The following is a 27132-nucleotide window of genomic DNA, read 5'->3' as shown; positions in this document are numbered from 1 at the left end:
TTTTATTCTGTGGGCAGAGCTGTAGGAAACCTGATGTACAGGAATTCTCTAGTCAAGTGCCTCTTGCCATCATTATATCAATCCATCCAAAGCTATAGCATCCAGCCACATCCTCCTTCCCTACCAGAGCTACCCACTGGCTGCAGGGAAGGAGGGACAGACACAAAAATAAAGCTGCTTCATCAAACCTGTATCAGTTTAAACTCTTGAATTAAATTTGAATTTGCGGAACCCTGAAATACTAGGAAATGGCTTCAGTAAATGATGTCTCACTTCACTGAGAGCAGCAACTACTTTATTTTACTCACCTTTGAATCTGTGGTATCTTTTGCTGTACATAGAAGTTAGTCCAATTATTTACTGGATAAGAAAATGACTAGAAGTTCTATTTGATGTTGGAATTGATGAGCCCACTGAATCCAGCTACTCCCAACCATAGGGAAAAAAGCAGAAAGACTGTGATGCTAGTTTCATCAAGTACTAAGGTTTAGAAGAAAAGTCATACATATTACAATTGGTGAACTTAAATTCAAATCTAATTATACCTCTTACTGGCTGGATCAACATGAGCAGTTGCATTAACTTCTCTGAGATTGTTCCCTAATATGAAATAATTAAAGAATTATTTGGTGCCATCAAGATATGTTGTGTATATTAGAGAGTCCTTGATTGATATACTAGGTGCTCTATGAATTTTCCCTTTATCAAATTACTTTTTGATAAATAATAAATTTAAAATTATTAATAGCCATGCACAACTGTTATTCATAACATTCTAGATATGTTATTATTCATTAAATTGTATATATTCTAATTGGATGAAGTTCCAAAACAGAATTGCAACAGCATAGACCTTTAATTTCAAAAAATATGTACTTATTTATTCTCTTCATCACATGTTTATATGCTCACTGAGAGTCTTCAATAATTTTTTGTAAGTTTTTCTTTCTAGATAAAACCATTTCCCCTCAAGATGTTAATTGTTTTAAGAGATAACTAATAATATAGATCCCCAAATAAGCACTTATAAACAGCTATCACTAGCTCTATTAATTAACATACATAAGAGTAATAAACTGATGTGATATTTTACAAAATAATGGTTTGTGTTCAGTAGTTTCCCATTTACATGAATATGAGAATGATCTAGCAATCTGGCTACAACATCTGTTACTCAATTACTAGCCAGTAATGATTCTGCAGATTTCAGTTTCTTTAGTCACTGCCACAGGTGTGTCTGTCCTTTCTTATCAGAGAAATATCTTCTTAATGAGGGATTTTGAGAAGGTCAAGTTTGTGTTATAAGAAATGAAGGATAGTCACAGTGCCGGTAGAAAAAAAATGTTTTTCATATTTAGTTTCTAATGTAGAATGTTCCCAGAGATTATGATTTATTTTTCCAACATGGGACCCACATATTGGTAAATAGTTAGACTATTTTAATATCTAGCCATAAATAAGAGCTACTTAACTTAAAACTTTATCCATCTTTTTATACAGAGAATATATATTTGAAGAAAATTGTTCTCTGCCCTATAAACTCAAGCTCATTTGATGTAAGGAAAGATAACAGTTGATTCTAACATGTTCTCTGTCTATTCCGTTTTTCTATTTGTATACCAACAAAAAGAGATAAGAGTTATGAGACATGCTCCTCTTAATAAAGATGGCTTCACCTACTCATCCTCCTATTGAAGTCATAAGGAAGTGACTAGTTAACTTTTTTTAAAAGCATTTTAACTTTATTTTTCATTAATCCTCACCTGAGGATATTTTTTTCCATTGCTTTTCAGAGAGAATTGGAAAGGAGCGAGGGAGGGAGGGGGCGAGAGATAGAAACATCAATGTAAGAGAGATACATAGATTGGTTGCCTCCCACAGGCGCACCTACTGGGGGTGGGGAACAAACCCCAACCCTTTGGTTTTCTATCAGTCTGATGCTGTAACCATTTAGAAACACCAGCCAGAGAGGTTAATTTTTTTTAAAAAAATCTTGAGGTCATTATGTTGAGGAACCTTCTTCACAAGAAAGATGTGCTTTGAGGTACTCTGAATAATATTTTTAGAGTTGATTGATTCATACTTATCAGTCATGTAAATACATCTAAAAGGAAAAATTAACATCAATAAATTAAAACTCAAATTTCTTTATCTTTACTCATGAACACTATATTTCCAACACAGTTCTAGGGTCTGTGATTATTAAAATATATATATATAGAGGTGTTTCACATAGATAATATGACTAATGAGGGCCCAGTAGTCACTTGGGGAGAATGGAATCAATCTTAGTAGATATAATCCTAAAATTAAAATGCTAAATCTCAAGTGCATCTATTGAAATAAAATGTGTCATTATATTTATTATATGGATTTGTGAGTAAATTGTAATTTAAGAGCTTTAAAAATAGCTACAACACTCCAGTTTGCAATTGGATGAGACCAACATTAATGTAGTCTTCTCTCTCCTCCATCCTCAAAATAGTCTATTAATGCCTGAGTGTTAAGCACTAAGAAAAGTGCAAATTATCTATCTTGTCAGAAGAGAAAAACGTCTATTATCCAAATAACAAGCGTTGCATTTGCCTTTTTTTTTCAATAGCGGTTACAGTTTTAAAAATATATTCACAATATTTGAAGACAGAATTGCTGGGGTGAAAAAGCACTGCATTTACATCATACATCAAAGACAAATTTTTGGTTTCTTCTCTTTCTCTTAATAATGTTTCTTTTGCTTATAAACACTTTTATTCATTTATTTATTTTTATTGAATATATTGAGGTGATATTGGTTAATAAAATTATATAGGTTTCAGGTGCACAATTCTATAATACATCTATAATACAATAATGTATTGTGCGTTTACCACCCTAAATCACATCTCCTTCCATCACCATTTATTTCACCTTTACCCTCTTTTACCAGCTCCCACCCCCTTTCCCTTTGGTAATTGTCTGTTTCAATGAGTTTTGTTTTTGTTTTTTTGTGGGTTTTTTTTTTTTTTTGCTTAATCCCTTAATCTTTTTCATTCAGCCCCTAAACCTTTCCCTTCTCACAGCTGTTAGTCTGTTCTCTGCATCTATGAGTATGTTTCTATTTTGTTAGTTTTTGTTCATTAGATTCCATGTATAAGTGAAATCATACAGTGCTTGTATTTCTCTGAATGGCTTATTTCACTTAGCATACTTCAACAAAAATTGTGTCTCTCCAAAATTTATATGTTGAAATCATAATCCCAAGTACCTCAGAATGTGACCTTATTTGGAAATAGGGTTATTGGAGATGTAATTAGTTAGGATGAAGTTATATTGGAATAGGGTGAACCCCTAGTTCAGTATGACTGGTGTCTATAAAAATGGGAAATTGGGACACAGGCTCCCACCCAGGGAAAATGCCATGTGAAGATGAGGGCAGAAATAGGGGTGATGAATTATCTACAAGTCAAGATTGCAAGCAAAGGAACCAACCCGGAAAACAGTTTGACCTGGATTCTAGACTCCAGAACTGTGAAACAATAAATTGTTTTAAACCACCCAAACTGTCATGCTTTATTGTGTCCCCTATAGGAAACAGACGTATCTGTAACCAGAAAGAACGTCGTATTTAAATTTAACCCATTCTGTCGTCAAAACTTGAAGTTAAAAAATTATTCCCATCTAGTTCATTTGACTCAATAAAAGTGAAAAAACTCAAAGCAAGATCAAAACACAAATAAATAAAAACATTTATACTAATTTAAGTTATGCTTTCCATGGGGTATATTATATATATATGTATATGTATATGTATTACAACCAGATGTATAGTTTATAGACAACTGTGAACATTTTGTCTTGCCACTTTATGAATCTGCCTAGAAATATAACCTAGTAGTCATTATAGAAGATTTTTAGCATTATCTAATTTGCTTGAATTATATGACATCTGTAACCTAATGCTTAATTTGAGAAGTTTAAAACCTTTTCATTAAATTCTAGAAGTGTTCCTCTATGAATCTCTTTAATTAGGAAATTGTAAGTTTGAAAATATTTAATGACAGGACTTAATGGCACAATCACAAGTATAGATTATAAAACTGATAATTTTATTTGAGTGTGTTAGTCTGTCAAAGACCCTGAATCAATAATAACAGAGCTGTGGAAAGATGCATTTCAGTAGAAGATGAAAAAATATTGCTAGATGATAGAATGCACTCATGTCTAGCAATGATTTTGTATTTTAGGGAGAATCCTATATAATAAAAGAGTAATATGCAAATTAACCATAACTCCGCTACACCCACAAGCCACGCCCACCAGCAAATCAGGAGCGAGTATGCAAATTAACCCAACCAAGATGGCTGCGGCCACAGAGCAAGCAGGAGGCTTGGATTTCCCTGGTAATGGAGGAAGCCAAGCTTCCTGCACATCCTGGCCAGCCTAGGCCTCCACTCAAGGCTACAAAGTTTCAATTATAGAAGATAAATAAATCCCAGATACCAGGGCCTCTGCTTGGGTTGCCGGGGGGCATGGCCAGCTTGCAAACCACCACATGACCCTCGCCCAGGCCACCCCATGCCCTAAGGGAACCCCCACCCTGATCCAGGACACCCTTCAGGGCAAACCAGCTGGCGCTCACCCATGCACCAGGACTCTAGCCTATTTAATAAAAGAGTAATATGCAAATTGACCATCATTCCAACACACAAGATGGCTGCCCCCATGTGGTCAAAGATGGTTGCCCCCATGTGGACACAAGATGGCGACCACAAGATGGCCAGCAGGGGAGGGCAGTTGGAAGGAACCAGGCCTGCAAGGGAGGGCAGTTGGGGGCAATCAAGCCTGCAGGGGAGGGCAGTTAGGGGTGACCAGGCCTGCAGGGGAGGGCAATTAGGGGTGACCAGGCCTGCAGGGGAGGGCAGTCAGGGGCAAACAGGCTTGCAGGGGAGTAGTTAAGCATCAATCAGGCTGGTAGGGGAGTGGTTAGGGGGTGATCAGGCTGGCAGGCAGAAGCAGTTAAGGGCAATCAGGAAGGCAGGCAGGCGAACAGTTGGGAGCCAGCGGTCCTGGATTGTGAGAGGGATGTCAAACTGCCCATTTAGGCCCAATCCCAGTAGGACATCCCTCGAGGGTTCTCAGATTGGAGAGGGTGCAGGCTGGGCTGAGGGACAGCCCCCCTCTCCCCGTCCATGAATTTCATGCACCAGGCCTCTAATCCTACAATAAGATGCTGTGTTAAAAAATATTAACAGAGAACCTTGCCAGATAGTAAGGAAGCAGAAGTAAATATTATCATATTCCATGACCAGTTGCACCTTAAATAACAGGTGAAACAAAATTACTGTGTATTTGACTAAAGATGCTAATAATGAGATTTGTCATCCATTAAATCCAAAAAGTTTTTTTTTTTTTTTTTTTTTTTTAACAAACCTGTGTTGTAAACATTGGACATATACCGATGAATGTGTCTGATTTTGATAACTGAATGAATAAGCTAGAATCATGTTGATTATCTTTTAGGGGTCAATTCTTAGAAGATTAAATGCCTAATTTATTAGAATAAAACAAATAGTTTTGTCTGTTAGTAGCATGAACATATTCCAACCCAGATCCCATTTATTATAACCCAATACTACTGTTGAATGAAGGACACCATTAAGGGAAGAGAATGATTTTAAGCAAATTACACATGGAAATAAGTTGACACTAAATCTAAAATGCACGTTTATTGATCCAGATAACTGTCAATCTAACAACTTATTTTCAAGAAATAAAGTCTTCCAGCATGATTAGCTATTTTTCAAGGTGCTTTCAATCACAAAATAATTCTGACAATCTCAGGCTCCTGCTTGCTTCTCTCTGATTTCCTGTGTTGCTTGCTGCCACCACAATATTGATTTCACCTTATTTTTGCAGTGATGAATAGCGAAATTATGAAGATAGATGTAGGAGTTACTTTGATTCCATAATATGAAAGTATTTTTTGAAGTCTGCTATATTTCTGATTGTATTTCAAGAAAAATTATATTGTCTACCAAATTGCAGTTGGGGGTTTGAGGAGTTTAGATAGGTTTTGACATTGTTTAATATCCCATAAATAAAAAAAGTCATTTCAATTTAGAAAAATAAATATGTAGAAACTAAAGATAGTATTTCCTATGAGCCACATATTACTTTGAGTAATATAACATTGAATATTTTGATAGCATTTGATGTTATTATGAGAAATGACCAATTTAAAGTTTTAATATATGTAAGCCTCACTTTGAATAAATCCATGTACTCAAGTCATATATCTACCTAGTGACTTTTTTCTAATATGAAAATTATGATGAGAATAACTTCTCTAGGAAGTGAAGCATATCATCACGTATAGTTCATAGCTAAGATAGTCAGTTGCAAGGTTTCCAATAAAAATGTTTTGCACAGCCATTTGTCTATCAGAATTCTGCCATTTATCTATCAGAATTCTGAGATGTTTACAATATTCCATGTGAATTATAATTTTATTTACTTAGTATAAACTTACAATGCCAAAATTCAAATGTGTTTACTGTTGCCTGTATCTTTTTATTTCATTCTAAATATTTCTCTAAAATTAATCTACTGCAAATTTTGGAATCCTACATTGAAGATTCTTCTCCTTTTTGGGTGAACAATCACTCCAAATCTAGGAGAAAAAAATGTTTAATATTAAAACATGGTGTGTATTAGGGTGACAGTGGAAGGTTTTTTTTTTAAATTTCTTTATTGATTAAAGTATTACATATGTGTCCTTATTCCCCCATTACCCCCACCTCCCATTCATGACCCCACCGCCCTGTTGTCTGTGTCCATTGATTAGACTTATATGCATGCATATAAGTCCTTTGGTTGATCTCTCCCCCTTACCCCCATATAAGTCCTTTGGTTGATCTCTCCCCCTCCCCTACCTTCCCTGAGGTTTGACGTTCTGATTGATGTTTCTCTGTCTCTGGATCTATTTTTGTTCATCAGCTTATGTTGTTCATTATATTCCACAACTTAGTAAGATCATGAGATATTTATCTTTCTCTGCCTGGCTTATTTCACTTAGCATAATGCTCTCCATCTCCATCCATGTTGTTGCAAATGGTAAGAACTCCTTCTTTTGGCAGTGGAAGTTAATATGCACAATTTAGCAAACATAGAGGCATTTGACAAGAAATAACTACTTAATTGAAATCTGTAATTAAATATGAAATTCTGAGTTTAATTTGTTTAAATATATTGGCTTAAAGATATGTGAAAAAACATGTTTATAGAACTTAACTCACTGCGTCAATGGATACTTATTTTATTTTGTTATTTTATATTTTAATTAAATTTATCGGGTAACATTGGTTAATAAAATTATATAGGTTTCAAGTGTACATAGAAGTTATTCAGAAACTATTTCTAGCCTTTATTGATTATTCACTGTGTGCCAGGCATATGACTGTGCTTTGTGAATCATAAATATATGCTAAGGTCAGTGACTGAATAAGTCCATTGCTGTGTGAATATTAGAAGACACACATGCAGTTCTCCATCATTAACAGGATGAATATTTAAAAAGGATATGGCCCTAACTTGTTTGGCTCAGTGGATAGAGCGTCGGCCTGTGGACTGAAAGGTCCCAGGTTAAATTCCGGTCAAGGGCATATATATTGGTTACGGGCACATCCCCAGTAGGAGGTGTGCAGGAGGCGGCTGATCGATGTTTCTCTCTCATCAATGTTTCTGACTCTCTGTCTCTCTCTCTTCCTCTCCGTAAAAATCAATAAAATATATTTTTAAAAGGATATGGATAAAGCATTATGGTAACACTACACAATGGAAATATTTTTCAAGACATATATGTAATTTTTAATGATCTAATGGTCACCTTTGTAAAAAGTAAAATAAATCAAATAAATTTTAAGAATTATTTTATGTAATCAACATATCCAAAACAATTTAACAGGTAATTATTATAAACATTCTTAATGAGATATTTTACATTATTTTTCATGTTAAGTCTTCAAATTCCGATGTGTATTATACATTTACAGTGATATTTTAGAGCTCAGGAGACATATGGGGATGGTGGCTACTATAAGGAGACTTTGCCACTATGGAAATATAGAGGAAGGAGCAATTTACTTAACTATAACAGTTCCTTTCCTCTCCTTTTGTATTCTAGTTCTATTACAAAATGTTGTCCACCTTTTTAAAATACTAGGCCTAATTTAAATAAATGTTCTCTTCCATTGGTCTTTGTGTTTGCTTTTCTGCCAATACCAAGGTGTTTTGATTGTTGTCACTTTATAGTATAACTTGAAGTCAGGGAATATAACTCTGGCTTTGTTCTCTTTTCTCAGGATTGCTTTGACTATTTGGGTCTTTTGTGGCTCCATATAAATCTGATGGTTTTTTGTTCTATTTTTAAAAAAATGCCAATTGGATTTTGATGGCGATTGCACTAAAGTTGTATATTGCTTTGGGTAACATGGCCATTTTAATTATGCTGATTCTTCCAATCCATGACCATGGAATACCTTTCCATTCCTTTATGTATTGGGAGCCCAGAAATAAATCCACGTGTATATGGGCAAATAATGTTTGACAAAGGAGCCAAAAACATAAGGTAGGGAAAAGAAGGACACTTCAATAAATGGTGCTAGGAAAATTGGAAAGCCACATGCAAAAGGATGAAGCTAGACCACGGTTTGTCCCCATATAAAAAAATAACTCGCCCTAGCTGGTTTGGCTCAGTGGATAGAGCATCAGCCTGCAGACTGACGGGTCCGGATTTGATTCTGGTCAAGGGCACATGCCTCAGTTGTGGGCTTGATCCCCAGTAGGGGCCATACAGGAGGCAGCCGATCAATGATTCTCTCTCATCATTGATGTGTCTCTCTGTCCCTCTCTTTTCCTCTCTGAAGTCAATAAAAAATATTAAAAAAAAAAATAACTCACCCTGGCTGGTGTAGTTCAATGATTAGAGCATCAGCATGTGTACTGAAGGGTCAGGGGTTTAATTCTTGGTCAAGTGCATGTACCTGGGTTGCAGGCTCCATCCCAGCCCCAGTCAGTTGGTTCCAGAGGCAACCAATCGAGGAGTCTCTTTCACATCGAGGTTTCTCTCTCTCTCTCTCTCTCTCTCTCTCTCTCTCTCTCTCTCTCTCTCTCTCTCTTTCTCCCCCTCCCTCCCTGACTTTTCTTCCTCCCCTCCACTCTCTCTAAAAATCAATGGAAGAAATATCTTCTGGTGAGGATTAACCAAAAAGAAAAAAATACTAAAAATGAATCAAAGATCTAAATATAAGACCTGAAACAATAAATTACATAGAAGAAAACATAGGTACTATACTTATGGACCTTGGTCTTGAGAGGATTTTATGAATTGGACCCCAAAAACAAGGGAAGTAAATGCACAAATAAATTAATGGGACTATTCAAACTAAACAGCTTCTGCACAGCAAAAGAAATCACCAACACAATAAAAAGACAACCAAACAGATGCAAGAAAGTATTTGCAAACAACAGCTCTGACAAGGGATTCATATCCAAAACATTTAAAGAACTAATACAACTTGACACCAAACAAACAAACAATGCAATAAAAAAATGGGCAGAGGATCTGAACAGACACTTCTCCCAAGAAAACAAACAAATTACCAACAGCTATATGAAAAGATGCTCAACTTCACTAGCTATTAGGGAAATGCAAATCAAAACTACAATGAGATACACCTCACACCTTTTAGAATGACTGTTATCAACAAGACAAGGAATAAGTGTTTGAAAGGTTGTGGAGAAAAAGGAACCCTCATTCACTACTGGTAGGAATGTAAACTAGTACAGCCACTATGGAAAACAACACGGAGGCTTCTCAAAATATTAAGAATGAAGTTACTTTATGACCCAGCAACCCCTCTTCTGGGTATCTCCTCAGAATATTTAAAAACATTTATTTGCAAAAATATATGCACCCCCAAGTTCATTTCAGCATTATTCACAGTGGCCAAGACATCAAAATAACTGAAGTGTAGGGGGAAAGGAGATATATGTAATACTGAATGTAATACTTTAGACAATAAATAATTTTAAAAAATAACTGAAGTGTCCTGTGATAGGTGATTGGATCAAGAAAATGTACAAATAGACTATGGAATGCTGCCATTTGTCAAAATATGGGTGGACCTTGAGAATATGATGCTAAGTAAAATAAGACAGAAAAAGTCAAGAATCATATGATTTAACTCATATGTGTTATATAAAACTGAAAGCAACAAGTGAACAAACAAAAAATAAAACAAGTGAGAAAACTAATAGATACAGACAACAGCAAGATGATTGCCAGAGGGAGGGATGGGAAAGGTAGGAAGTAGAAAAGGGTAAAGAGGGGATAAAGGGAGATGGAAGGAAACTTGACTTGGGGTAGTAAAAGCACAATACAATATACAGAAGATGTATTCTAGAATTGCATATTTGAAACCCACATAATTGTATTAACCTATTAAACCCCAATAAATTCAATTAAAAAACAACAGTATGTTGCTAGCATAAGGATACATATATAGATCAATGGAAGGGAAGAGAGAGCCCAGAAAAAAAATCTATATAAAGTCAACTGTCTTTGATAATGCAACAGTATACACAATGGACAAATGATAATCTCTTTACCAAATTAAAAACAAAATTATCAAAAATATTGTTATAAAATAAGTTGATGAAATAATAAAAATAGCCAACACTTTAATATTGATATGAACTCTTGGATTTGATGATTTATGCCTGTTATTTCAAAAATCTTACAATAGATTAAAATTTGTTACATTTCAGAGGACTTTATTTAATGAATTATCTTTCTTCATCATAGCACCTTATCAAAAACAGGATGTCACTTTATAGAACCCTCTACATCTGAGATTAGGTGTGTATTATTTCTATCAAAGAATAAATTTAAAACATATAAATTATAATAATCTCATAAATTATTTTTGGGATAAATAAGTGAAAGTAGGGTGAAACATTCTGGGGCCAAATAAAGCATTCATATGTTTAAAGAAAATGAACATTTGAATATTTTGATAAACTATTTATTACTGTGAGGTTTAAATATAAAAATATATGTGTATCTGATTAAAATTGCTATATTATATTGACAAAAGCATACCATGAGATTATTTATATTATCTAGAGTGTTAATGCATCATTAAGAAGGTTTAAATTCAACTTGATTAAAAAATTAAAATTTTAGAACCTGTCATTCTGGAATAGTCCCTTTCCACAACTCTCAATTTATCCATTCAAATGTAAATGTGTAAGGTTCTTAATTGTTCAGTTTCAGTTGAATTCTAATAACATTGTTAATAAGATTTTAATTTATTTAAGAAGAATTCAAAGTTGTAATTGAGAAATAATAGACTTACATGTTGTATCATTATACTCTTCTGAATTTCTTCAGTGGGTAGACATAAGAACAGAGAAGAGAGAAGTTAGAGTTTATTCTTCACTGAGTTGTAGAGCTCTTTGACAATAGAGCCCTTCTAGTTGTAACTGATTGATTGTAATTATAGAGTAAAGTATTATTCTCAATAATTTGAAATGCTCACTGGTAAGCTAGTTAACAACATGCTCTAGAGCCTTCTTTCACTAGACTGGAAATACTATGAGCTCTTCCAACTGCAAGAATGGTTTCATTTTTTTTAAATTGCTAATGAATTTTTGACATAATATGTTTAATTTTATCCTACTCTGATTTATGTTTTGGAATAGATAAAACTCATTTATAAATGATACCTATAACTCCTAACTTTTGAGTTTTATCACATGGAAGTGTGTATGCTTGTCATTAAATACTTGTCATTTTATCCTCAAAGAATTGCCTTATCATTTATCCCATATTTATGGTTAAGGAGGTTCATAGAAATTAAGTTATGTACTCAATATCGTATACCTATTAAACATTTTCATGCTATAATAGCTCTTCAGGAGGGGGTAATATACATCAAATTCTTAGGTCTAAAGTAACAAAAAAAATCAAGCTGCTTGACATTTACAGTAAAAGCTTTTGAGTATAGCAACTCTTAATTTCATACTAGGAAATTGTAAAATGCACATAATTAAATCATCTCTTTGGGTTTTATATAAATACCCTTAAATGTCAAGGATATTTTAACTTTTGGAGAATATCTATTGCAATTTTTAAACATATAGCCCCTTAACATTTTTTAATTGCCATAAATGTAGTTTTAATTAATATTTTTGATTTTGACTAAACTTATAAAAAGTAATACAGAAGATCTACTGTATCCTTTTCACAGTTTTCACCAATAGGAAATGTCTTGCAAAACTGTGGTACAATTATTGAAGCCAGGATATTAACATTGATATAGTCAAGATCCATGACAATTCCATCACCACAAAGGTCTCTTAATTTGCCCTTTTATAACCACACCACTCCCCTCCCACACATACCCACACACATCCTCTCCTCAACTCCTGGAAACTTCTAATCTGGTCTACATTTCTAATGTTATCTCATGAATGTTATATAAATAAAATTAAACAGTAAAGTTGGGACTGATTTTTTTTCACTCAGCATAATTCCCTTAGATTGAACCAGACTATGTGCATTATCAAATATAAATAAAGCTGGACATTAGTTAAAGTGCTAAGGACAAATTTTAACTAGTAATATATTATTGCAATAGGGAATAGAGTCCAGTAGGCACTGAACTTTGATTTGTACAGAAGTGATTGGGGGATTTTAAAGGAAGAATAAGGTGATAGTGAGGGTGGTGAATAGGACATCAGTAAAGTCAGGGAACTTAAAATTTTCAAAAAGCTGTAAGGGGTAGTTAGTCCATGTGAAACCCATCTGGGACCAGTTGTTGTTGACTGAACTTATCTGGGTTAGGCTCCTACCCTCCACAGAAACTGGGAGACAGCAGCCCTGTCTTCAGGTGAGAACGGGATGGAACAAACATTAATACATTTGTCAGCCTTTAGTTTTCTCTGGTGGGCATTTTAAGTGGGGGCTGGGGTTAGGTCATCCTAGGGATGAAGCCTTGAACTCTTAGGAACTGTAATCGTGTGTGTTCAAGTCTTCAGAGGCCAACATCTAGACTTAGTTGAGAAGAAGGTTGAGAGAAGTCTGGCCAGAGTTTGGTCAAGGAGAGACTCTTTAGTAACAGGGGTGTGTTCCTTTTCATGGTTGAAAGTACTTCATAGTATGGATTTACCGTAGCTTATGTAATCATTCACTTGTAGAAGGGTATTTGGGTTGTTACCAGTTTTGGGTATTAGGAATAAAGCTACGATACTATACATGTGTGCAGGTTTCTGTGTGAACTTAAGTTTTTATTCTGTGGGGAAAATTCCATAAGGTCAATTGCTGGGACACAGTAGTTCAATATTTAGTTTTGTAGAAAAATTGCCCAACTCTTTTCTAGAGTGTCTGTGTCATTTAACATTCGCACCAACAGTGTATGAGTGATATAGTTTTTCTGCATCTCACCAGCATTTGGTGGTGTCACTATTTTTTCTTCAGTTTTAATCATTCTGGTAAATGTTAGTGATATCTCTTTCAGGGGTAGGGAATGTCCAGACCACAGGCCATATAAGGCCCGTGAAATCATTTGGTTCGGCCCTGCCAAGGTATTAGGGGTGAGTTAATTAAACGTTTGACCAGAGATAGCAGGCTAATTTTTAAGTTGACAATTTTGTATGGTCCTCAAGTGATGTTATAAATATCCAAAATGGCCCTTGGCGGAAAAAAGGTTCCCCATCCCTACTTATGGGAATAATTCTTGTTTTCTTAATGGCTGATGATGTTGATGTCTTTTCATCTGCTTATTTGCCATTTATATATCCTCCATGGTGAAATTTCTGCTCATGTTTTGACTCATTTTTAAATGAGACTGTTTAATTTTTACTGTTTAGTTTTGAGAGTTCTTTATATATTCTGGATATAGTTCATGTATACAAGTTTCCCTTAGGAGGTCCTCAAATATTTATTAAATTTATTATTTACTTTAATACGAATAATGGTAAAAACTGTGTTTTGTGGGTAAATCAATTCCACAAATAAATCTTTCATTGTTCATTTGATACAGATTGCCATAACTGTGAAAATCATCATTATTACTATTTGATAACTAGAGGCCCAATGCACAAAATTTGTGCAAGAGTAGGCCTTACTTCCCCCAGCTGCCGGCATGGGCTTCCCTCTGGCACCTGGGACTCAGGCTTCCCTCCAGCCTCCAGAAGGCACCTGGGTCCAGGGCTTCCCTCGCAGCACCAGCCTCGTCCATCCGGAAGGATGTCCAACCTAATTAGCATATTATACTTTTATTATTATAGATGATAATTTCTGTCCTGGTTATTTGGCCTACTTTTAGTCTATTTCTTATATCAATCTATTTCACACTTCCTAAAAATTTTCTGTGGATTTAACTTTAATAAAATAGAGAGGGATTAACCATGGCTGAGAGTAAAAACTAGGTGCCCAAATCTTGAGTTGGGGTTCATTGGTCTCAGGTTTCTCTGCTATCGAAAAGAGAATTGTAGAGTTTCCCGGTTAAATATACACAAAGTATAAAGTATAATAAAAAACAATGGCTTAAATGCTAATATTTTGTTCATTTGTATTTTACTTTCTTCTAGAAGTAAAGCAAACAATAACAATAAAGATTGGATTTAACCAATTCACAAGTAAAATGTTATTTAAAGGAGTTTGCTTGTGGTTATCAAATTTGACCTTCTAATATTTAATTTTTTCACCTCTTTCTTAACTCTAAAATCATGTCAAATTAATTTTATTTGACCTCCTTATTTATATTCTTTGTATCCTTCAAGTACTCTTAGTAATTCTTTAGTTAATTTAGCTTTATTCCTATAATATTTCTTGAAAAGTTTCATTTGCCTTCACAGGATTTGTACTTCTATTATGGATTCATTGAACAGACAATTATCAACTTTTAATGTCACTTTAAACTTGAGTATTTATAGTTAGTAGCAATTTATATAAAGTCTCCATTAGCTAATACAAAATTATAGGGAAAAAGTTATTGAAATACATATTCCTTGTGATTAAATTCACACACCAAATATTTAAAGTAATTATTCTCCAGAATGGAAGATCTAGCTGATCATATTCAAACCTGTCTTAACTTATAGCTGCAAAGCACTAAATATCAAATATTATTAATCCCTAGACATGTAGTCAAATGTTTCTATAAAAGCACTTATTACCTCTGATCCTTCTACTCTCAAACAGATTCTAAAATTTCTAGAGAATTGTTGAGTGGTAAAACAGTTAACAACTGTATGATTTGCAGATGCTGCTAGTAAAAAATAATTTTAATTTTCTTGTGTAGTATTCAAGGGCACATAGATGCTGCTATGGTAAAAGCAGTGTGTGGCTAAGCCAGTGTGGCTAAGTGATTGAGGAAACCAGAGGTCATGGTTTGATTCCCTGTCAGGGCACATGCCAGGATTGTGGCTTGATTCCGAGTGGGGGGCATGCAGGAGGTGGCCAAACGATGATTCTCCCTCATTATTGATGTTTCTGTCTCTCTCTTTTTCTCTCTCTGAAATCAATGAAAACATATTTAAAATAAAGAAAAGAAAAAGCAATGGCCTGAGTTGTGTTTCTGATCTTTTCCACATGAAAATGTGTTATTTAGATATTGATTGGTGAATGGTTAAATAAGCATGCCCAAAGTAAGTCCTACACAATCTCATTAGTATTCAAAGTAAATAATTATCCAGAAGAGGAGAAACCAAGATGGCGGCATAGGTAAACACCTAAACTGCTGCCTCGCACAACAATTTCAAAACTACAACTAAAAGACAGAACGGACACCATCCAGAACCACAGGAAAGCAAGCTGAGTGAAAATTCTACAACTAGAAGGAAGGAGAAAAGCTCACAGAGAATTGGAGGTACGGCAAAGGGGCTTTGTGCGCGCAGAGAGGAAGGGCGGCTGAGAGCCTGGCTGACTTCCTCTGGCGGAAGGGGGAAGGAAGCCTCCGACGGCACTGAACCCCAGTTCTGACTGCACTGAACCCCAGTTCCGGGCGAACCCCTGGGGACCCACGCTCTTGTGGGGGGAGTCTGGACTCTCGGGCAGAGACTCGGGAGCCGGGGAAGGCGGAGGACTGAAAGTACACACGCGCGCGCACGCCGGTGCGCACAAGGGCTGCGGAGGTTGCCGCGGGTTTTCCCTGGTGGAGGGGAGTCAGAGGCTCCTGACGACACTGTGCCCCAGTTCTGACTGCAGTGAACCCCGGTTCCAGGCGAGCCCCTGGGGACCCACGCTCTTGTGGGGGGAGTCTGGACTCTCGGGCGGAGACTCGGGAGCCGGGGAAGGCGGAGGACTGAAAGTACACAGGCGCGCGCACGCCGGTGCGCACAAAGGCTGCGGGGGTTGCCACAGGCTTTCCCTGGTGGAGGGGAGTCAGAGGCTCCTGACGGCACTGTGCCCCAGTTCTGACTGCAGTGAACCCCGGTTCCAGGCGAGCCCCTGGGGACCCACGCTCTTGTGGGGGGGAGTCTGGACTCTCAGGCGGAGACTCGAGCTGGGGAAGGCGGAGGACTGAAAGCGCACGTGCGCGCAGGGGCGGGGCTGACAGGAAGCCAAGACTGAGACTCCACCCCATCCAAGCTGAGCACAGAGGCTATTGCAATTTAGCAAGTCTAATCCTATAGGGCTGTCTCCAGCACCGGGCTTCTCCCAGCATAGACACAGCTGATCCTTACAGCCAACTGACCCGGAGGTCAATTCTTCCCAGTGATACCAACAACAATAAAGACTTAATTACAACAAGGCTGTACACACAGTCCACAAAGGGGTGCACCAAGAGTGTCCACCTCAGGTTAACTGGGGAAGCAGACCCACTGGGCCATATTGGAAACCTAGCACAAATATCTACCTTACCAACTCAGGGAATCAGTGAAAATGCGGGGTCAAAGAATCAGATCACAAACGAAAGAAATGGAGGAAAACAAACGACTGGATATAGAATTCAAAACCACGGTTATAAGGCTTTTTAAGAATATCCTAGAAAAGGCCGATAAATATAACGAGACCCTCGAAGATATGAAAAAGGACCAACTAGAAATTAAACATACACTGACTGAAATAAAAAATATTATACAGAGACCCAGAAACAGAATAGAGGAACACAAGAATCAAGTCAAAGAATTGAAATACAAAGAAGCAAAAAACACTCAACCGAAAAAGCAAAAAGCAAAAAAAAAAATCCAAAAAGTTGAAGATAATGTAAGAAGACTCTGGGACAACTTCAAGCGTACCAACATCAGAATTATGGGGGTGCCAGAAGAAGAGAGAGAGCAAGATACTGAAAACCTATTTGAAGAAATAATGACCGAAAACTTCCCCCACCTGGTGAAAGAAATAGACTTACAAGTCCAGGAAGCCCACAGAACCCCAAACAAAAGGAATCCAAAGAGGACCACACCAAGACACATCATAATTAAAATGCCAAGGGCAAAAGACAAAGAGAGAATATTAAAAGCAGCAAGAGAAAAACAGTTAATTACCTACAAGGGAGCACCCATACGACTGTCAGCTGACTTCTCAACAGAAACTATGCAGGCCAGACGGGAGTGGCAAGAAATTTTCAATGTGATGAATAGCAAGAACCTACAACCAAGATTACTCTACCCAGCAAAGCTATCATTCAGAATTGAAGGGCAGATAAAGAGCTTCACAGATAAGAAAAAGCTGAAGGAGTTCATCACCACCAAACCAGTATTATATGAAATGCTGAAAGGTATTCTTAAAGAAGAGGAAGAAGAAAAAAGTAAAGAGAAAAATTATGAACAACAAATACATATCTATCAACAAGCGAACCTAAAAATCAAGTGAATTAAAAACCTGAGGAACAGAATAATCTGGTGAATATAATAGAATCAGGGGCATAGAAAGGGAGTGGACTGATAATTCTCATGGGGAAAGGGGTAAGGGGGGTTCATGAAGAGAATGGACAAAAATCATACACCTATGGATGAGGACAGTGGGGGGGAGGTAAGGGCAGAAGGTGGGGTGGGAAAGGGGTGGAGGGGAGCTATGGGGGGAAAAAGGAGAAATAATTGTAATAATCTGAATAAAGATTTATTTAAAAAAAAATAAAAAATAAAAATAAAAATCTAAAAAAAAAAAAAAAAAAAAAAAAAAAAACAAAGTAAATAATTATCCAGATAATAAAATAAAAAAATCATACTTTTCAAGGAGATAAAATATGTATGGAGCTTAAAATTTGAAATTGAAGGTAGCTTAGAAGAGTGAATTTCTATAATATAAGGAAATAAAAAATGTAGATATATTTTTGAAGATCTTTTTGGAAGAAAGCTACACAAACACTTAGAAGGAATAATAGTTAACAAATATTTGTGTGTAATCAATTGTGTTGTATTAAATATAAGAGCAATAGCTACATCATGCTGCAGATATGCTCATGTGATATTTCTTTTTTATTGTTCAAGGTATTACAAATAGTAGTATATATGTCTCCTTTTTACCCCATTGACCTCCCCCTGGCCTCCCCAACCCCCGGCACATGTCCTCACCCCTCTAGTGTCTGTGTCCATTGGTTATGCTTATATACATGCACATAAGTCCTTTGGTTGATCTCTTACCTCCCCAACCCTCCCCTGCCTTCCCTCTGAAGTTTGACAGTCTGTTCGATGCTTCTTTGTCTCTATTTTTGTTCATCAGTTTATGATGTTCTTTATATTCCACAAATGAGTGAGATCATGTGGTATTTATCTTTCTCTGCCTGGCTTATTTCGCTTAGCATAATGCTGTCCAGGTCCATCCATTTCTTGATTTGCATGACAGCTTTTCTTTTATTAACTAGCAGTTCTCAAACACTTTTTTTTAAAATTTCTTTATTGATTAAGGTATTACATATGTGTCCTTATTCCCCCATTACCCCCCACCTCCCATTCATGCCCCACCCCCCTGTTGTTTGTGTCCATTGATTAGGCTTACATGCATGCATATAAGTCCTTTGATTGATCTCTCCCCCTTACCCTCCCCCTCCCCTACCTTCCCTGAGATTTCACATTCTGATTGATGCTTCTCTGTCTCTGGATCTATTTTTGTTCATCAGTTTATGTTGTTCATTATATTCCACAAATGAGTGAGATCATGTGATATTTATCTTTCTCTGCCTGACTTATTTTACTTAGCATAATGCTCTCCATCTCCATCCATGTTGTTGCAAATGCTAAGAACTCCTTCTTTTTTTTTTACCACAGTGTAGTATTCCATTGTATAGATGTACCACAGTTTTTTAATCCAGTCATCTGCTGATGGGCACTTAGGCTGTTTCCAAATCTTAGCTATGGTGAATTGTGCTGCTATGAAATAGGAGTACATATATCCTTTCTGATTGGTGTTTCTAGTTTCTTGGGATATATTCCTAGAAGTGGGATCACTGGGTCAAATGGGAGTTCCATTTTTAGTGTTTTGAGGAAACTCCATACTGTTCTCCACAGTGGCTGCACCAGTCTGCAATCCCACCAGCAGTGCAAGAGGGTTCCTTTTTCTCCGCATCCTCTCCAGCACTTGTCATTTGTTGGTTTGTTGATAACAGCCATTCTGACAGGTGTGAGATGGTACCGCACTGTTGTTTTGATTTGCATCTCTCTGATGATTAGTGACTTTGAACTCAAACACTTTTTTAAAGTCGTCACCCAAGGATATACTTTCATTTATTTTTTAGAGGGAGACAGAGAGAGAGGAGAGAGAAAGACAGAGAGAGAGAGAGAGAGAGAGAGAGAGAGAGAGAGAGAGAGAGAGAGAGAGATATCTTAATATGAGAAAGAAACATCAATCTGTTGCCTCCTGTACATGTCCCTCCTCTCCCCCTACCCCCGACCCCAGGGATCAAACCCATAAAATTTCAGTGTATGGAACTATACTTCAGTGTATGGAACTATACTCCAACCAACCTGGCCAGGGCAGTTCTCAAACTTTTTAGTGTAGGACATTTTTTTTTATAATCCTCACCCAAGGATATTTTTTTCATTGATTTTTAGACCAAGTGGAAAGGAGGGAAGAAACAAAGAGAGAAACATCAATGTGAGAGAGACACATCAATTGGTTGCCTCCTGCACATGCCAGGAATGGAACCTGCAACCAAAGTACATGCCATTGACCAGAATTGAACCTTGGACCCTTCAATGGGGTGGGCCGATGTTCCAACCACGGAGCCAAACCGGTTAGGGTTCAGGACCCCTTTTTAATTCCTAAAATTTCTTGGGAACTACGAGAGAACTTTTTGTCTATGCAGGCTATACATATTAATGTTAACCAAATTAAAAATGTTAATTCTGAAATTTTATAATGAATAATTAATTAATTTTAATATATTACTCAGACTATTATTAATATAAATAAAATAACTTAATGAAAAATATGATAAATTTCAAAACAATGATTGAAGACAGTCAGGTTCTCATAACTGCTTACATATTTAGTCTTTTTCAATAAATTGTTTTTCTTGAAATATATCAAATAAGTTTGCCTCCCTCAATAGTTGGAAAATAAAGAGATAGTAGCTTTTTCAGATAATAGAGAATATTATTTTTAGATTCTAGACCAAACTCATTAAGTTGTAGTTTCTTAAAAAGGTAGTTACAGTGAAGAATCTGAAACCATTATTTTAAGAATTTGCATTGTTTTCTTAAAATGCATTTGTCAATCTTGTACTTTTAAATTAAATTTATAAAGTTAACATATAGGTAATTTAAATGAATCTTTTACCCCGAATGATCTTGCAACATCATGCATCAGGCATTTGAAAAATATTAGTTACTGGGTTCTTTCATACGGTGAAATATGTCATTGTATAAAAGTATCACATCTTATGGGATCTCAGGAAATTGTCACTATAAACTCTTGAGCAAATGAAAGTAGAAAAAGTAAATATCCTATTAATGTGACTGTATTAGATTGCCCTTGAAAACCCCTCACTAAGATGACAAGAAATCTGAGGTATCTCCAGACTATCTTTTAGAACCCTTGGTTTAAAGGAAATAAGGTAAAATTTTGCAACTGATATGAGAACTGTATTTCAATGTTTTGTCACATTTTTTTTCTATTGGAGTTGGGATACATAATTGGCTCTAGGCTACAAAGGATAGCTTTCCAATGGGGTTTCATACACATAAATTATTCTCAAAAATAATAATTTCTTGGACTAAGATAGAGTTAGTAATAGTGGCTAGGTGCTTTTTCTCTCATCTTGAACAAATATGAAGAGCATGTAGCTATAGATAAAATGTCAAAGAGATAGCAATATTTATTTCTACTATTCTTTCTACATCTCTACATTAATATTAAAAGATTGTTCTAATAAAATAATTCAGTAATATAAAATGCTTAGTCACCATTAAATACCATTGGATGCAAAGATCCAATATTAAACAACTTATTTACTTTTCTCCAATATTATTCATCTGTTTTATACAATGAGATGTAATTGTTTATTTCCAAGTACTTCTGATATTTGTTTCTGCTATTTTTTATTATCTTTAATATTATGTAATATTCTAACCATGAACTTTAATGAAAAACAAAATTGCATAAGCCAAAATAAGGCATGAGAAATATTAAAGGACACTAGATAACTAAGATTAAATTTCAAGCAGAAGAGAAAAATTTAGTTTTCATTACCAGAACTGAATATAAGGATGAGCTTTGGATGTCACCAATAACACAGAATTACAATCTATATAAATATGTAACTGAATCAGAGACTATAGCAAACATAAGTCCTTTCTTATATCTTTAATTAATTGTTTACATTTCCAAAATGTATTTTTATTGTTGGCACTAGAGGCCCAGTGCACGAAATTTGTGCACGGGGGTGGGGGGGTCCCTCAGCCCAGCCTGCACCTTCTCCAATCCAGGACCCCTTGGGGGATGGGGCCTAAACCGGCAGTTGGACATCCCTCTCACAATCTGGAACTGCTGGTTCCTAACCACTTGCCTGCCTACCGGCTTGATCACCGCCTAACTCAGGGGTGGGCAACTTTTTGATTCGAGGGCCACAGTGGGTTCTTAAACTGGACCGGAGGGCCGGAACAAAAGCATGGATGGAGTGTTTGTGTGAACTAATATAAATTCAAAGTAAAGGAGTGGAGGGGAGAGCAAGAGAACCAGATAGAACAGCCGGATCCGGCCCGCGGGCCGTAGTTTGCCCAAGGCTGGCCTAACTGCTCCCCTGCCAGCCTGATGGCCCCCAACTGCTCTCCCCTGCCAGCCTGATGGCTCCCAACTGCCCTCCCCTGTCAGTCCCATGGCCCCCAACTGCCCTCCCCTGCTGGCAAGATCACCCCTAACCACCTCTGCCTCGGCCCCCACTACCGTGGCTTTGTCTGGAAGGAAGATGTCTGGTCTCCCAGTCTAATTAGCATATTACCCTTTTATTATTTAGATTATTACAGATGTCCTCCTTTGCTCCCCTTTGCCCTCCTTCACCTAGACCCCACACTCCCTCCCTTTGACCCTAACCACATTGATGTTTGTATCCATGGGCTATGCATATTTTTTCTTTGGCTATTCTCTTCACCTTCTTTCATCCTCTCTGCCTCACTCACCTCCCCTCTGACATCTGTCAGTCTGTTCCATGTATCCATGACCTTGGTTCTATTTTTTTCATCAGTTTATTCTGTTCATTAGATTTACACGCATAAGTGAGGTCATATGGTATTTGTCTTTCTCTAACTAGCTTATTTTACTTAGCATTATAATCTCCAGGTCCATACATGCTGTCGAAAATAGTAAAAATTCCTTCCTTTTTATGCCACATAGTATTCCATTATATAAATGTACCACAGCTTTTTTTTTCTTTATTGATTAAGGTATTACATATTTGTCCTTATCCCCCCATTGCCCTCCCCCACTCATGCCCTCACCCCCTGTTGTTTGTGTCCATTGATTAGGCTTACATGGATGCATATAAGTCCTGTGGTTGATCTCTCCCCTTTACCCCCACGCCCCCCTACCTTCCCTCTGAGGTTTGGCGGTCTGGTCAATGCTTCTCTGTCTCTGGATCTGTTTTTGTTCATCAGTTTATGTTGTTCATTATATTCCACAAATGAGTGAGATCATGTGATATTTATCTTTCTCTGCCTGGCTTATTTCGCTTAGCATAACGGTCTCCAGTTCCATCCATGCTGTTGCGAATGGTAAGAATTCCTTCTTTTTTTACCACAGCATAGTATTCCACTGAGTAGATGTACCACAATTTTTTAATGCACTCATCTGCTGATGGGCACTTAGGCTGTTTCCAAATCTTAGCTATAGTGAATTGTGCCGCTATGAACATAGGGGTGCATATATCCTTTCTGACTGGTGTTTCTAGTTTCTTGGGATATATTCCTAGAAGTGGGATCACTGCGAGTTCCATTTTTACGTTTAGTAGCACAGCTTTTTCATCCACTTGTCTACATTGATGGGCACTTGGGCTGCTTCCAGATCTTGGCTATTATAAATTAAGCTTCTATGAACATATGGGGTGCACTTATTTTTTATGATTGGTATTTCAGGATTTTTAGGATATATTCCTTGAAGAGGGATCATTGGGTCAAAAGACAGTTTCATTTTTAATTTTTTGAGGAAACTCCATACTGTTTTCCACAGTGGCTATGCCAGTCTGCATTCCCACCAGCAGAGCACAAGCTTCTTTTTTCTCCATATCCTTGCCAGCACTTGTTGTTTGTTGATTTATTGATGGTAGCCATTCTGGCAGGAATGAGGTGATATCTCATCCTGGTTTTAATTTGCATCTCTCTGATGATTAGTAACGGTGAGCATTTTTTCATTTCTATTGTGCATCTGTATGTTCTCTTTGGAGAAGTGTCTATTCAGATCCTTTGCCCATTTCTCAATTGGATTATCTTCCTGGTGTGGAGCTATATAAGTTCTTTATAAATTTTGAATATTAACCCCTTATCAAATCTATCATTGATAAATATATTCTCCCATACAGTGGGTTTCCTTTCCATTTTGTTGGTGTTTCCTTTGCTGTGCAGAAGCTTTTTAGTTTGATGATGTCCCATATGGAGTAAAGACAGTCTATTCAATAAATGGTGCTGGGAAAATTGGACAGGTCCATACAAAAAAAAGGAAACAGAGTATTACACCATACACAAAAATTAAATCTCACAACATTTTTATTGGGGTGGATGTTTGGCTTAAGTTTCTACAAAGAACAATATCAATCATATTATTTTGATATATGCTCAACTATGATTTTCACTCCTTAGTGCTTCTTTTGACAGTGATTATTTAAGTACTCAATTAATCAGCAAAATTATAAGGTGTCAAATATGTGTAAGACATTGTTCCACATGAAGCTAGTGTATACAATAGAACCGGTAATAGGCTGCAGGATAAGGAGTTCAAGATTTAGGAACAATCTCACATTTACTTCACCCTTAATTGCTGCCTTATTTCCAGAAGTTAATAAATTGCCTTTGTCATCTTGGTTTCCTTAGAGAAGTAAGAATTTTTTTTAATTACTCTTCTTTGTTCCTTTTGCTTTTGGATTAAGGAGATAAAACATAAAACCACATTTCTGAAGTACTATGGTACAGTGATTCTTCCGCTGCATTTGCCTGGACCCCTGTGGTTAGAGAACAATCTTCAAATTTAATGCTCTTCACTATGCCCTTACAAAAGGCATAAAAGTTCTTGAAATGAAAGGCTCTCTGTGGTAAGTGAACATAGATAAAATAGTGGATTCATTGGAGGAACTCTCAAATATCTCTTAATCATTGACCTTCTATCTTAATCATTGAAAGATAGAAGGTCCACTAAAAATACAAATGGAGGCCGCGGGCATGACTCAGTGGTTGAGCTTGATCTATGAACCGGGAGGTCAGAGTTTGATTCCCGTCAGGATACTTGTCTGCATTGCAGGTTCAATTCCCAGTGTTGAGTGTCTGGGAGGCAGTCGATGAATGATTGTCTCTCATCTTTGATGTTTCTTTCTCTCTCTCCCTCTCCTTTTCTCTCTGAACTCAATAATAATACATTTTTAAAATATCCAAATGGAAGGACTTTGGTGAAGATGTGTAAGTTGCCTATGGAAGGATCCTACAGCTACGGTCTAGGTTCTAACACTGCCTACAGCCACATTGTATGATGTATATTGTAGGTGCATTAATCCCACAAGATATCCCAGAATAACAAAAGAATTATTTAGACACATGAATTTAGAATATTTGAAGTATTATGTGCTTAACACAGAATATATACTAGCCTATTAAATTATTTTAGAAATATTTAAATAAAGAAGTTTAATTATTGTTTAAGTAGTCATCCTAAAATTTTTATTTTATAATAATCGTTAAAATTTCCAATAGTCAGAGTTCTGATAAGTACCACTTGGGAAAACTTTGACTTTTTGATCTAAGAAAATGGACCAGTCCTAAGTAAAGTTCATCTTTTCCAGTATACTTTTTTATTATATCTTCTTGAAGATTCTTTAGTACATTAATGATAACATTTTTCATCTCTTAGCAAAACATTTTTCCACTTAGAAAGCATTCTGATATTAGGCAATAAGAACTATACTATCTCTAAGTTAGTATATTGTAAATTCTATCTAAATGACTACTATTTCAGGAATTTCAGTTACCAAAAAAAATCTTTGGGTGCTATTTATTAGGCATATGTTATTTCCTTGAATAACTGAATCAATTTATTAGCATCCTATAGATGCTAATATTACCAGCATTAGAAAGGTCCTATATTATCCTTGTGTACATAAAAGCAGTAAATTCATAATTCTGAATTAAGTAAATTTAGAATTTGGGCTAGTAAAAAGGATGGCTTTATGAGAAGTGCTTTGTACTGAGGTGTCCATTAATATATCGAATTTACTAAATTTCCATATAAAGATGATCAAAATTGTCTTGTAAGCCTCCACCAAACCTTTACCAAGTATAAAACTAGTATTTTCAATATGTATCTAACCCCCTGAAAAGGTAACAATTTCTGTCCAAGTGACAGAATTTTAATGTCAGAAAATATATAAGAGGACAGATGGTTTCCTAGTATCAAACTATTATTTTGATAATGCTTTTTGGACCTAAAGAGGAAGAAAGTTTGACATGACATTATATTATAATGAGCACTGTGTCTTATATGTGTGATATTACCTTCCGCATACAAGATCTCAATGAAGATGTACAGACTTTGTTGAGTCTCAGAAAAAAACATATCTATTTTCATAAAAGATATTTTTCTCTCCAAAACAATTTTGAGACAATAAATATTAAGGGGAAAAGGAACAATTTATGTTTCCATTATTATGTAAAATAAATGAATATATATGTTTATAAAAGCTTAACATTTTTTTTTCTGTCGATATTTCTATTGGGATGTTTTTAAAAAGAGTTAAGAAACTAAAATTATTGTTTAATTCATGGAGGAGAGTTAATTTGGGTCTGAAATGAAGGAAAAGTTTTCTACTCTTCTACATTGTTTTTGCTTTAAAAATTTGAAGACTTTTAAGAATAAATAAATTTTAAAAACTATATAATTAAAACAAATAAGCAACTGTCTAAAATCTAGATTCATCAAATGTTCTAGTAAGAACATGTACTTTTAAGAATAGGAGTGATGGTTATTGAAATGTTTACAGTTAAGAAAGTTTTTTTAAAGAATAAAGGGAGAAAAACATATTTACTGATTTTAAGCCATTGTTTTTCTGGCATTTAAAAAATAAATTTCATATTCACACATTCTTTACTCCTACAATCCCTTTATACACTTACCTAAAATATAAGCATATAAACATTGTGACTCAAAAAAGCTGAATTTGGGTATATGGGTACTATCAATATTTAGTTTGGGATTTAGCAGTATGTCATCTCAAATCAATATGTTATTCTACCATGTGAAGAAAATATTTGGCTTCTTCTCTTTCAATTTTTCAAAAATATAATGTAGTTATTAAAACAATCTACAAACACTAATGACATTGCTATAATTTACTCTTAGAGAAGATTAAATACATCATCAATGTGCCCTTAAAGATTACATTTCTTGCCCGATCAGTGTGGCTCAAAGGTTGAGCGTCAACCTATGAGCCAAGAGGTCATGGTTCGATTCCT

The 27132-nt window shown here is 35.9% G+C and overlaps 1 protein-coding gene across 1 annotated transcript in view; it reads left to right on the top strand.

Moving 5' to 3' along the window:
- The window catches only part of PCDH15 (protocadherin related 15), a gene marked incomplete at its 3' end in the record, with an annotated part of 1266261 nt that overhangs the window by 53779 nt on the left and 1185350 nt on the right, over positions 1 to 27132 (top strand). The window lies entirely within an intron of this gene.

The sequence above is a fragment of the Plecotus auritus genome, assembly GCF_963455305.1.
Source record: "Plecotus auritus genome assembly, chromosome: 9".
In the NCBI taxonomy this organism is placed as follows: domain Eukaryota; kingdom Metazoa; phylum Chordata; class Mammalia; order Chiroptera; family Vespertilionidae; genus Plecotus; species Plecotus auritus.
The sequence above is the reverse complement of the archived record's forward strand: the minus strand, read 5'-3'. Positions and strand labels throughout refer to the sequence as shown.